Genomic DNA, 14,170 nt, shown 5'->3' with positions numbered 1-14,170 from the left:
CGAAAACGGGACGAGATTCGCTTACCGCTTCACGGATCCTAGGCCTTCGGATCCTAGGCCTAACGGCCGTACATGGAAGTCGCCTGCGGTCCGGCGATCGGACGAGTCGAGCCGGCCTGACGCAGGCTGACCACGCCTGGTTGAACTATGAGAGGCGCCGTCCAGTTGAGAGCCAGAGATGCAGTAGAAACGGACCGCAAAACATCTGTCCCGTAACCGTAAACGAGCCAACGACCCCCCCACACCGCTCTATCTTCGCCATCTCCGCGACGACCGGAAGTGGAAGCCGCGAAGTTAGAAAAGCCGCGGCAGCGGAAGCCACTGGGCGGAAGCTTTAAGTTTCGGTTTCGCTTTTCTCCAACGCAGGCTACGGTCGCTACGGTTTCGGGCTGGTGGGTTTGTCGGGTTTGTGGCTGGTTGCGACGACGCGAGGGGCCACGAAAAGACGCCAAGTTGGCCGAGTACGAGTCACGGCCCACGATACGAGCAACGGGCCGTTTGCCGCTGTCGACCGGCGATGCGGTATCCGCGGCTTGGTGTCACGATCGGTTTGTTGCCGTGCACGTTGACGCAAAGCTCGAAGTTATGCAGTTCCGTTCCGGCACCAGCCGCACCACGTTTTCCGGTGCATCGCACGTGGAGGCCTTTCGACGTATTCAGTGAACGTAAAGATCGTGCCCGCTGTCTTCGGTGCTGTGGAAGAAGTTGGGAGACGGAAGGCGTTTAGGACTCCAGGCCGGGCCGCCGGTTCACTCTGAACAAGAGGCGACGTGTGTGTGCACGCTTAGAGGAAGCCTCCGCGTTTCGCCGCGCTAGACCTCGCCGATCGCGACCGGACCAACCGGACCCCGAGTCCGAGAGGCTCTTGCGGAGTCAGGAACTGCACCGAGGTAGGAGCTGCTCGTTCTGCGCTACCATGCAGTGCTCTACAGTGCTCGGAGCTCTCGGTGTCATTCGTGCTTGCACTGAAGCCTTTGTGACTCCTTGGGACGCGCAAGTCGTACTTCGCAAAGGTTTGGACGGGGCCGCCCTCACCGAGCAGCTCCGCTATATTCCGCTTACTTATGATCGCAATAAAAGCTTGCGTTCTCGGGAAAAAAATTGCGGGACCGCTCTCCGCGCCGCCGACAAGGTTGGCCGCCGTTATGTTCTCAGCTGTTCACTCGCTCCCGCAGCGAGCGCCTTCCGATAATCCTCCCCGTTCCAAAATGCGATGCGCTTTGCGCATTATGCCGTTTACATGACCGGATATTGAATGCGGCAACTGGATTCAATGCGACTAAGTCGCATTCGTGTAAACGTGGCTTATGTTCTTTTTCGACATGTATGGTGTATGTAACGATAGCGGTGGTGAACGATGGACGTTTTTGTTGGAAGATGGCGGTCGTCTTTCTGCATGTATGATTTGGTTATACCGGTGGTCTTGTGGTATAAGCGTTTTCGTTGGAAAGACGGCAGTCACCTACGTCATCGGACGCAAAATCATACCAGCATGGGCGTCCGCAGAACTTTTTCCAGGGGGGTGCACACTTATCCTCCTCCTCCTCCCTCCCTCTCCCTCCCCCCCCCCGGGGGATGTTAGCTATGTTGGCTATTTTCAGCATGTTTCCACGTTACTCTCTACCTGCTTTCACGGCCGCGCCCTGGATTTTGGACTGCACACCCGTTGATCTCTATGACAATTGCTGGATCGCGCTTCCCGCTTCCGGGAGTGAAGCCACCATAAAGTTATAATAATGTACGCTAGAGGTTAAACTGGCGCTAGAGTGCTGCTGCAAATTGAAGCAAATAGCAACCAGTCGAAAATTGACTTCCGGTAATTTATTTCTATGGGAAAAAGCGAGTGCATTTTCTCTCTGCGCTCGATTATAACAGCAAATATCACGAATTATTCGTACGTACTAGGTAGCTTGGAACATTTCTCAGTCACACAGACAAAATAATTGGTCAGTTACAGCGTTTTTACTTGAAATTCGTGGCATGAAAAACGGTGTTAAAACCGCTCCGTACATGTACTTTTGTGCACTGTCGGACACTGTTAGCGCAAACACGGCGTCGGCGCTTTCCACCATGGGGGATATACCTGTCAAACGAACGAAGTCCATGTAGGAAATCAAGAGAGACGGCAAGAAGTACGCAGTAACACTGGATAAGTAACTCCTTGTGCATGCAGGCGATCAAAATAAATTGAAAGCCACGTAGTATAGTTTGATTCGCAATAAATAAGTGCTGCTTTATTCTTTCTGGTCATGAATATATGTGCCAACATGCATGTTCTGGGTTCAAATCATCAACCGCACGCTGCAAATCTTCGCAAATAGGGAGAAGTCAGAGAAAAAGTGCCCGATAAAAACTGCCTGACATAGGAAATAATAAAAAGACGCACCTTTCGTAGCCCACGTACTTTATTTTTTACATTCGAAAGTTTTTAACCGATCGTAAAGATGCACGACGGAGTCATTTTCATAGAGTGACAGGACCGGTATATTAGCAAAATATAAGCGCCACCGGAATGCTAGCGAAGCTTGAACACACTCTCCACTCCTTTCGATCGTTAGTTTGCTTAGAATCGTCGCTCGTTCTAACATACCTGCCATGGAACAGAGGCTTAATCCTGAAATATAAAGCAGCTTAACATCGTTCAGTGGTGAAGAAAAATACTGTAATTAAAGCAATTACACTTTTACAATATTACTAAAGGTACATACTATCCTTTACAACCAAAATGACAGAAGTTGTTCGTGTTATTTTCTGGCGAAGAGACAAAATTCACGCACGATTTCCCATAGGAATGCACGGGAGCACCGCAAAAGTAGACTGGTTGCTGTCTGCTTCAATTTGCCTCCAGGAAGTCGCATAGACACTAGAGCCAGTTGAACCTCTAGCGTACATTAGGGTACCTTAGCGTACATTATAACCTCTAGCGTACATTATAACCATTATAACCATTATAGCCACTGGGCGGCCATCCTGCATGTCGAAAAATCGCGTTTTTGGAGCGTTGCGGAGGCTAGCGGCAGCGTGCTGAAGACACATTTTCTACTCGTTCGTCATCATTCGTCGAAGGAGTTGTTAAAACCCTCCGTAAGCCGTGAGTCTTGCCATTGAGAACACGTGGAAATTTTTACGGAAGCGCGGTGCCGCAGAAAAAAGACACAACGCGTCGAAAACAAGTTTTGCCGGTCTCGCGACGTAGTCAAAACTTCCTTAACACTATCTTTTTTTTTCTCTTTTTTTTGCCCTTTAGATTTGCCGTTTTTTGAATAGCCATTTTGAATTTCTAGATAAAAAATAGCCTGCCGGGAACAGTAAGTCCATATTATTCAGAAAATGTAGTTAGTTTGGGTAGTCAAAAAACCACCGGAGTACCCTTTAACTGGTGTTGGTGCAGCTCCCTCCCCCCCTTCCTGCACCCCCCTCGAAATTCCAAGGGGGGGCAACTGCCCCCCCTTGCACCCCTCTGCGGACGCCCATGCATACCAGCCACACCGAATCATATCGGCAAGCAAAGTGGCTGCCAGTATAGACAGACCCGGAGCCATAGCGGTGCCGGTATCTCCAGTTATGCAGAACGCCAAACCAAACTAGCTGCATGCATAACACAAAGAAATTATGGTGGTGTCATACCAGAACTGTACAAGCAGCAGGTTTGTTTCTTGTACGTTTTCCCAATAGGGTAGTTTGAACTAGCGGTGAGGGTTGACCTCTGGCAGTGCGGTGGATGCCTCGTTGGATGCAGTCGGAGTGGCCACCGATCGAACGGTGAGTTTGGAATGCTTTGGCTACTTGTAGAGCAGCAGAAACATTATAGGCACTTCAGAACGTACTTCATAAAGCTGGACGATTGCCCTGTACTTTCTTTTTTTTTTAGTATATGTACGATAGGCGCTCGCCCTCTGACGCGGTCGGGCGTGTACTCACCCATGTTAGCGTGGAAACGAGGCCTAGCACATCAAACTATGCCCGGCGGCAATCAGTTCATCAAACAAACGATGTTACACCGGCAGATCATTTCGTCGACGCAGCAGCGTTTTAATGGTACTTAGGTTCATCGAAAAGTTCCCGTGTCCGTTTCATCGACCCACCTGGCGACGCTTCACCGAAAGCGTCTGTCCGCACATATGGCCTCGGTCGTCGGTGTGAAGGTACCGGCGTCCGAGGCGATGCGAGCTTGACGAAACCGTGGCGGTTTGTATGAGGCCTGGTGCGAGTTCACGCCTCGAGAGTAAAGTTCGCCCTTACGCTCTTAGGCGAAATGTATGGTCGTATCCGGTATACGTAAATAAACATGTTCTCAATCAATATTTGAGTTTCCCTGAGCGGAGCGAAGGGTTTCAACGCGCAGTGCGGAATGTTTGAAAGCGGTGATCGCGAATTCATTTGAGGCGCGTCAGAGAAAATCAGAGTCGCCTGGGCAAGTCCGCTTTAGTTGAGGCAGGCTTGCGGCAAACGAAATTAAACCGACAATGTAATCCCCGTGGTAAAAAAAAAGGAAAAAAAAAAAAAAGCTCGACGAAACGTTGTACGAGCACGTGTCCCCGAAATTGAGCGGTGCGCGAAGTCGTGCTCGCCCGCGTTTAGTTTTGCATTACTTTATGTTTTTACTTTCTGTGCGGGTTTCCGATTGTGTTTTGGTCCTCTATTTTCGGCCGATGCTGGTTGGCAACGCGGCACAGTTTATACTTTCAACCATTGTCGGGAATTACCAAAATGGAATTCAACTTGAACGCTGTAACGATACACTTGTTTATAGAGCCCAGCGTGGAGGTGTTTTGTCTTGTAATATACTTTTGAGATCCTCACTTCGGAGTTTGGTTTCGCCCTGTGTAACTTATCTTGTGCCCGTGACTTCGAAATGTGTTTTTTATTGTTCAAAGCTGCTCTTTTAAACTTCGTTTAATTTTTTTTTTTTGCTTTTTGTCATTTGATAGTTGTGTTTGGTTTGGGCTCTGATCATTTTTATTGCTTCGGGCTCTGTGCATTTTCAAACAGTCTGGTTAGGACACACGTGTAAAAAATAAATTTTACACGAATAAAATGTTTTAGAACAATATTTATTTATTTATTTATTTATCGAAAGTATCCTCAGGGCCCAAAGGCCTTGTGAACTTTTAACCTCTCGAATGTAAATTTTAACCACAAAAGCGGACTTTAATTGTGTACACATTTTGCTGTAGGAATAATTTGCAATAGCTATATTTTATGTGCATTATGACTTGCGTAGATTCTATACGAGACCTGTCTAGAACAATATGTGCACCAAAATTAACTGACATTAAATGTGTTTTATGTCTCCCGTTTGCTTTGTCACAGTTTCATGCAACGGGTTGTAAAGGCGGTATATATCGCTGTATTAACTTTTTCCAACCGCATACATATGACAGAATAACTACTAAAGACTTAGATACTTAAGTATCTAGTAAACCGGTATTTACTTGTAAGTTTCATAACCCGTTTTTGTGAAAAAAATGTTTGAAGCCCATTTCTAATTACAGTTTGTACTACAATAGCATATTCCTGAGTGCAGTTGCAGACAAAATTAGGGATGTCGCGAACCACCCTAGGTTCGATTTCGAAAGGTTTCGATATTTGCGAAGCGAACTGAGGTTCGATTTCGAAAAATTTCGATATTTTCGTACCGACCGAGGTTCGAATTCGAAAAAATTCGCAACTTTTGACCACAGCAAAGTTTAGAATTCGAAAATTTCGAAGCTTTCACGGTTTCTAAAATTTCGAATTCGAATATTTGGAATATTTTTTTCCTTCAGGTTCGATAAATTCGAAGATTTCGAAATTCTTTGGAAAAAAAAATCGAAAACTTCGAACGCTTCGAATTTTTATAGACATGAAGGTCGAACAATTCGAAGATTTCGAATTTCTTTCTGCATAAAGTTCCAAAAGTTCGAAGGTTTCGATTCTTTTTTAACGCTAAATTAAAAAAAAAACAAAAAAAAACAACTTTGAAGATTTTGAATTTTTTTCTAATTTAAGTTTTCAAAGTTCGAAGTCCGATTTCCAAGATTTTCCACCAGTTTCAGTTTCAAATAATGTTTTCACGACTCACTGGTTTTCACAAAATCAAGTTCAGAAAAGTTAGAGTGTGATATCTAGATTCTGCGAAGTTGGTCAGGCAATTAAATGAGACGACGAGTGTCCCGGACGTGCTAGAATATTTGCCAGTGCAGAATTGTGACCGCCAGACCCGGGGGGGGGGGGGGGGTCTTTAACCTGCATCACGCAGTAGTGATTACACGAACACACTGTTTTACGAGACTCATCCAGTTCGAAACGGTCAGGGGCGAGCAGGAGGTTGAGGCTCAGAAAAACCTTGAAGCGACCTGGCTAACTACCTCGCCACCCCTTGCACGCTGGTAGTAATCCGATCCGGTGAAGTTTATAATTGTCCTGGAGGTTTATTTTCTGGGACGGAGGAATCGCCTCACAAAAAGCACAAAAGCCGACACAACTCGAGGTCGAGGAGCGTTCTACCATACAAGTGCGTCGGAAGAGGAAAAACGGGAGGAAAGAGGGTAGCGGGGGGGGGGGGGGGGGGGGGGGGGGTTCAGCGTCCTTCTCCCTCTTGCAGGTATTTCAGACTGTTAAAGAAAACAATACGGGGAAGAGAGCGTGGTCGAGCTTATTTTAATCTGAAATTATTTATGCATATGTATAGCTACTGTCGCTCTTCACTGCATAAAAGGTTGCGTAGATGGTCACTGTTAGAAACTCGTTGTCAGAAGGCACTACTCGTCACATGCTTAGTGGTTCGGAAGTTCAAAGCTGTCTTTTCGACCTAAATACCTGTGCCGATAGCAAAAAAAAAAAAAAAAAAAGAATAAATGCGGCAATAAAAAGCAGGAGAAAAAAAAACTATCAAGAATTCGTCGGAAGTGTTCTAATCTTGCATATTCAGAGGTTCAGAACTTCGAAACAAGTTTCTTTTACCAAAATGTGTACAGGCTACAAGAAACACGTCCCAGGAACGTGAAGCGAAAAAAAAAAAAAAGTTTTCTTTTAATGACGTGCTGAACTTGAACACTATTAGAAATCTTCTCCCATGAGTTAATTTATTCCTTGACGTGAAAAAAAAACAATAAATATATTATTTTGTATTGTGCAGATGGCAATGATATGTACTGTCTGTGGTGTTAATTTAAATGCGATACCTCAAACAACTTAGACGAAAATAAATATCAAGTTTAGGTCATAATTGCATACAGATACATGTTTGACATTTCTTCGAAACTCACGTTGAATAACAATAATCACATCTTAAGACGGCACTTACCTAGGCTATACATAGATCATTCTTAAACAAGTATAACATATCTACCATAAATAGTTCCGGCTGCAGCGTGCTTCAAATCTGGCACAAACGATAATCGGCAAAAACCCGTCGTCCTTCCTCGCCCCTTCGGGGATTTATTTCTTTAAACCTAAGCATGCCAGAACATTGAAATAAACGACATTGTCTTTCGTAAGGAACGCAGCACCGCGTGTAAAAGTTCGAGAAAAAAAATTACGAATGTACCCCACTGCTTGAAATTAAATGAAACCGTCCGCCGGACTTTCGAAGTTCGACGAACGTCGAACTTTTACCCTAAAAGTTCGAAGTTCGTCGACCTTCTGACTTTTCAGAATTCGAAAGTTCGAAACTTTTCGGATTCTCTTGATAAATAGGTTCGAAAGTTCGATATTCATCGAATTTTTTGGTCAGCCAAGTCGAAAGTTCGACAAGCATCGAACCTTGCAGCGCAAGAAGTTCGAAAGTTCGAAAAATATCGAATTTTTTAGCTTAATAAGTTCGACGGTTCGAAAAGCGTCGAACTTCTTAGCTTAACAATTTCGAAAATTCGACCTCCGTCGAATTTTACGATGTAGACAATTCGTAAAATCGAAATCTTTCGAACCTTTCGAACCGCTTGATTCGATCATCGAAACTTCGATTCGAAAAAAGTTCGCGGCATCCCTAGACAAAATAATGTTTGACACAGAACCCAAGAACGTTATTTTTATGACTAAAATGGTTAGCATTGTTGATATTGCTATCGGGGCAGGCAACTCGATAAATAAAGGGCTCCAACGTTTTTAGATTAAACAGATAGTATTTTTGTTCAGCAAACTAAATAATTTATTAGACGATAATTCTTCTGAGGTTTTGATCCCAACAGAAGTTCAAACTCAAGATATTTTCTCAGGAGGTGCTCACGTAGGGTCTTGTTCGTTGTTATCAGTTTTCTTGTGAAAATAACTACAAATAAAGCAATCACATACGTTGCATGCTCTTCGCGAAAGTATGTTTTGGCGAGGGCCTCACGCCACATCTTTCCGATGTCATGGTGATCTGCATCCCTGACCTTTACACTACCTGTAATAATCACGAAATATATCACAAGTATTGTCTAAAGTGTGTTTCGATTCCATACGCTTTATAATATTGTCACGAATGACAAGTGATGAGGCGGCGAATAACGTTGTAAACTGTACGTTTAATCGGGCGAACTTGTGTCCAAAAGTAAAAGGAGAAAAGGAAGATAACAACAGAGTGTCGCGGGCGTCAAGGGCGGCGAAGCAGCAAGATCGAACGCTGGGGCTAGAGTGACTCGACAAAGTCGCGGGCGGCTTCTTATCTAACGTAAGTCACTATCTGGAAGATTCGGCGGAGAAGGTTCGAGCGTAGCGCATTCGGGGCGAGAATGAACACGCACTTTCTAGAACAACAAAAGCAGGGACAAACGATAGAAGTTACGTATGGTACAAGAATAAACGAGAACTTTCTAGAGGTCCGTGATCGAGCGTTGCTTTCTCAGCCCCTGCGCGCGGCATTATCCCCCCCTTTAAAAGTGCATCGACCCGATGCAACAGAAAACGAAAGAAAGAAAAACAAATTCACAACAAAAGGGCAGCAACATCGCGAGCCACAGTTCACAGTTCTCTCGTCGACGAGAGTCGAAAGTTTTATCGGTCGTAATACGGCTTCAGCCGGACGACGTGCACCACCTCGGGTCGCGGCTGACGTCTCGTTGATGGTCGTGTTACGTTGGGAAGGACTTCATAGTTCAGATCTCCGAGGCGTCGGATGATCTTGTAAGGCCCAAAGTAGCGCTTCAGAAGTTTTTCGCTGAGACCGCGGCGACGAATCGGCGTCCACACCCAAACTCTGTCTCCGGGCTGGAAGTGGGCGTCGCGGCGATGAAGATTGTATCGGCCGACGTCGACATGTTTCTGGTCTTTAATTCGTAGTCTGGCGAGCTGGCGGACCTCTTCTGCCCGTTGAGCAACCACCTGGGCGTCATCGCTCCCGTCGTCGACTGACTCCTGCGGCAACATAGAGTCTAGCATAGTCATCACCGCCCGACCATACACCAGCTGGAAGGGCGTCACTCCTGTGGTCTCTTGCACTCCTGTGTTGTAGGCGAACGTGACGTAGGGCAGCACTTGGTCCCAGGTCTTGTGCTCCACGTCGACGTATATGGAGACCATGTCGGCGATTGTTTTGTTGAGCCGCTCCGTCAACCCGTTGGTCTCCGGATGGTATGCAGTTGTTCAACGGTGGTCCCTGTGGCTTAGACGAAGGATCTCTTGGGTCAGCTGTGCCATGAACGATGACCCTCGGTCTGTGATAAGGACTTCGGGGGCACCATGCCGGACTACGATGGATTCTATGAAGAACTTGGCGACGTCGACAGTGGTCCCCGATGGAAGGGCTTTCGTTCCGGCGTAACAAGTAAGATAATCGGTGGCGACGATTATCCAGCGGTTCCCCATCGTCGACGGTGGAAAAGGACCCAGCAAATCCATTCCAATTTTTTGGAAGGGCTTGGTTGGCGGGGTAATCGGCTGAAGAAGACCTGCTGGCTTTGACGGCGGTTTCTTGCGTCGCTGGCACTCAATGCACGATCGTGTGTAGAGATGGACGGTCTTCGGAAGCTATGGCCAGTAGTACTTGTCACGAATCCGGGCAAGGGTCCTGCTGCAGCCGAGATGTCCGGCCGTTGGGTCGTCGTGGCACGCTTGAAAGATGTCTTCTCGGAGGCTGGCGGGGACAACCAGTAGCCAGGGGGTTTCGCTGGTTTCTTTCTGAAGAGCATGCCTTGCCGCAGGACAAAGCTAGGTCCCGAGAAAAGACCCTGGTACAGATCCTCCTCGACCTTCGAGGTGGTCGATCACGGAGCTAAGTTCCACGTCGTTGCGTTGCAGTGCCCTCATGTCGGTAGGGTTAACTGCGCCTAGAAAATGGGAGTCGTCATCGTCGTTGGCGAAGGAGATTGGAGGTTCGTCTGGAGCCCTAGACAAACAGTCAGCGTCATTATGCTTGCGGCCGGATTTATGCACGATGGTTACGTCGAATTCTTGCAGTCGAAGGCTCCAGCGGGCGAGGCGTCCTGACGGATCCTTGAGGTTGGCGAGCCAGCAGAGGGCGTGGTGGTCGGTGACCACGCGGAACGGGATCCCGGACAAGTACGGCCGGAACTTGGTTATCGCCCAGACGACTGCCAGACATTCCTTGTCGGTCGTTCAATAATTCTGTTCTGCATTGGACAGTGCCCGACTTGCGTAAGCGATTACTCTCTCTGTTCCTTCTTGTCGCTGAATGAGTATTGCGCCGAGACCGGTATTGGCTGGCATTCGTGTGGATTTATGTCTCCGCAGACTGGTCAAAATGCCCGAGGATAGTGGGCGACTGGAGCCTTCGCTTGAGTTCGTCGAACGCTTGTTCTTGCTCCTTTCCTCACTGGAACTGCACGTCGTCCTTCGTCAGATGCGTCAGTGGTGCAGAAATTCGTGCAAAGTCACGAACGAAACGTCTGTAGTAGGCGGTCAGCCCAAGGAACCTTCGGACGGCCTTCTTGTCTGATGGTTTCTGGAAGTCGGCGACAGCAGACGTCTTTGCAGGATCAGGGCTTACACCCTGAGTGCTCACAACGTGTTCTAAGAACTTCAGCTCACCATAAACGAACCGACACTTGGAAGGCTTGAATGTAAGCCCAGCAGTCTTGATAGCCTGTAGCACGGATCGCAGTCGTCTCAGGTGCTCCTCGAAATCGCTTGCGAACACCACAACGTCGTCGAGGTACACGAGACAGCTCTGCCATTTCAAGTCAGAAAGGACGGTGTCCTTAACGCGCTGGAAGGTGGCCGGCGCTGTGCACAGTCTGAACGTCATTACTTTAAATTCATACAGTCCGTCGAAAGTGACGGAGGCCGTCTTCTCGCGATTTCGTTTGTCGACCTCTTTCTGCCAGTAGCCGCTCTTCAAGTCCATCGACTAAAAGTAACGGGCGTGGCGCAGCCGATCCAGGGTGTCGTCAATGCGGGGCAGCGGATAGACGTACTTTTTTTTTACTACGTTCAGCCGGCGATAGTCCACGCAGAACCTCAGGGTTCCGTCTTTCTTCATCACGAGGACTACTGGGGAAGCCCACGGACTGCTTGAGGGCTGGACAAGGTCGTCGTCGAGCATATCTTGTTCCAGCTGCTGGATGGCTTCCCTTTCTTTCACGGAAACCCTGTATGGCGGCCGATGCACAGGGAGTGCGTCGTCATCAGTAATTATTCGATGTTTCGCAACGGTCGTTTGGCGCACCTTCGACGCTGCGGAGAAGCACTCACTGAACTCGGCGAGAAGGACACGAAGTTTTCGTCGTTGTGGGGCTGGGAGGGACGGGTCGATGTCCAGCTCTGATGACGTGATTGTCTTGTTCTGCGTTGGAGAGGCGTCTTCTGAGATCATGGCGATCGCGGCTGAGTCTTGAATTTCCTCGACGTAGCCCACAGCTGCACCCTTTGTAAGGTGCTGCGACTCTTGCCGGAAGTTGGTGGCAAGGGCTACGGTACGCCCGTCCCGGAGCACGGTTACGCCTCTTGCCATGCCAATCCCTCGTCCGAGGAGAAGTTGGACGCTTCCTTCCAGCAGTGCCACACCGCAGGTGGCTTTTTCGGTCCCGACGGGTACAAAGACACATGACAGCGGCGGCAGGTTTACGTGGCTGGCAAGGACTCGCACTGCTGCTAACGTCGCTTTGGGATTTTCCGCCGATGGGCCAGGTTTCCGAAGCGTCAGCTTGTTCTCTGCAAGGTCGATGATGGCGCCGTATTCACACAAGAAGTCCATTCCGAGAATAACGTCCTTGGAACAGTCTTGCAGAACGACGAACTTGACAGGGCACGTCTCACTGTGGATCTCGACGCGAGCAGTCCATCTCCCGACCGGTGTGATGAGATGTACTCCGGCGGTTCTTATTTGTGGTCCATCCCACGGTGTCATGACTTTTCGAAGGCGGCGGGACAGCCTCCCACTCAAGACTGAGTAGTCTGCTCCGGTGTCCACAAGTGCCGATGCGTCGAGGCCGTCGATAACAACGTTTAGGTTGTTGGACACCGATGCAGGAGCGTCGTTGTGATGCGTAGCGTCGGGAGAGTGGGAGCGCTCTGTCGTTCTTGGAGGCTCTTTACGTCAGTAGTCTTCGGCAACTCCACCTCCAGGGGTTGCCGCGCCTAGTTTCCCCGGCGAGGAGCGAGGGGCGACAGGCTTCACGTTGAGGTCGGTGCATCGGCGAAGCTGGACGTCGTGGCGACGGCGACCGGAACTCTCGGCAGGACGCAGGCTCGGGGGACTGAGGTCGTCGCAGGTACTCGTTGATCTCCCGAGGACGTTCACCATAACGGGGGCGCGGATCGTTCGGGTGGAACCCGCGCAGCCCGAGTCGACGGTATGGGCATCGGCGACATGTGTGGTCTGCTTCCCAGCAGTGGAAGCACAGAGGGCGTCGGTCGGGCGTTCGCCACACGTCGGTCTTCCGAGGTGCGCGGGGCTCGTGGCTGGCGTGCTGGACCTGGTTGTCGCGGCGTCGGTCGTGCTGCGGCGCAGGAGACTGACGTCGGGGCGGCGCGAGGAGGAGGTGGTGACCGTTGGGCCACTGCGGCGTAAGTTAGCGTCGGTTCTTCAGGTACTGCTACGCTGACGGGAGCCTCTGGTTGAATGGCTCTTTGCACCTCTTCCCGCACGACCTTGGCGATGGAGAGCGAAGCTGGTCGGTCAGTGGCGGGTAGCAGCTTTCGTAGCTCCTCACGGACGACGTCGCGAATGAGCTCGCGAATGCCTGGGGTGTTGGAGCCAAGGTCGCAGCTGGACGGCGCGAGAGCAGTGAGGCCGGGTGGTCGATGGTAGTGGCTGGCTCGGGCTTGCTGGGCACACTCGATATTCGACAGTGACAAAATCTTCGACTGTTGTCGGAGGGCTACGAACAAGGCCGCCGAAGATGTTGTCTCTCACGTCCCGCATGAGGATTCGAACCTTCTTTTCTTCCGTAGCCTGAGGGTCGGCGCGGGCGCTCAGGCGCAGAACTCCTCCACGAAGCCGGTGACGCTCTCGTTGGGGCCCTGGGTTCGGGTTTGAAGAAGGTCTTCGGCTCTCTCTCGGCGGTGTTGGTTGAGAAATGTAGTCTTCAGCTGGGTCTTGAACACATCCCACGATGTCAAAGAGGGCTCGTGATTTTTGTACCTGTACCTGGCAGTCCCTTCGAGCGAAAAATACGCGTTTTGCAGACGCTGCTCGTCGGTCCAGCCATTGTGGCGGGCGACACGTTCGTACTGGTCAATCCAATCCTCGACGTCTTCGTAGAGTTCACCGTGGAAGGGGGCAGCCGTCCGCGGTGCGACGGGCATGTAGATAATGGGAGAAGCTGCGGGGGCTTGCGACTGGTTGGCCATCGTCGCGGTCTCCTTCTTTGGTGTCTGCAGCAGGGGTCCGAGTTCCGGGCGTAGGCCTTGGTTACGACGACTTGACCGGGCCTTGGTCTGGTCTTCTGCGAAGGGTAGCCTCCCGGGGCTGAGCACGTCACTTGGCCGGCGTGTCTTTGGAGGGGTACGCTTAACGGGCATAGAATGCTGTACACCTCCACCAGAATGTCACGAATGACAAGTGATGAGGCGGCGAATAACAGGGTAAACTAAATGTTTAATCGGGCGAACTTTCGCCCAAAAGTAAAAGGAAAAAGGAAGATAACAACAGAGCATCGCGGGCGTCGAAGGCGGCGAAGCAGCAAGATCGAACGCTGGGGCGAGACTGACTCGACAAGGTCGCGGGCGGCTTCTTAACTAAGGAGAGTCACTATCTGGAAGATTCGGCGGAGGAGGTTCGAGCGTAGCGCACTCGGGGCGAGAATGA

Source organism: Ixodes scapularis, unplaced genomic scaffold (genome assembly GCF_016920785.2).
Source record: "Ixodes scapularis isolate PalLabHiFi unplaced genomic scaffold, ASM1692078v2 PGA_scaffold1__304_contigs__length_218370807, whole genome shotgun sequence".
Classification (NCBI taxonomy): Eukaryota; Metazoa; Arthropoda; class Arachnida; order Ixodida; family Ixodidae; genus Ixodes; species Ixodes scapularis.
The sequence above is the reverse complement of the archived record's forward strand: the minus strand, read 5'-3'. Positions refer to the sequence as shown.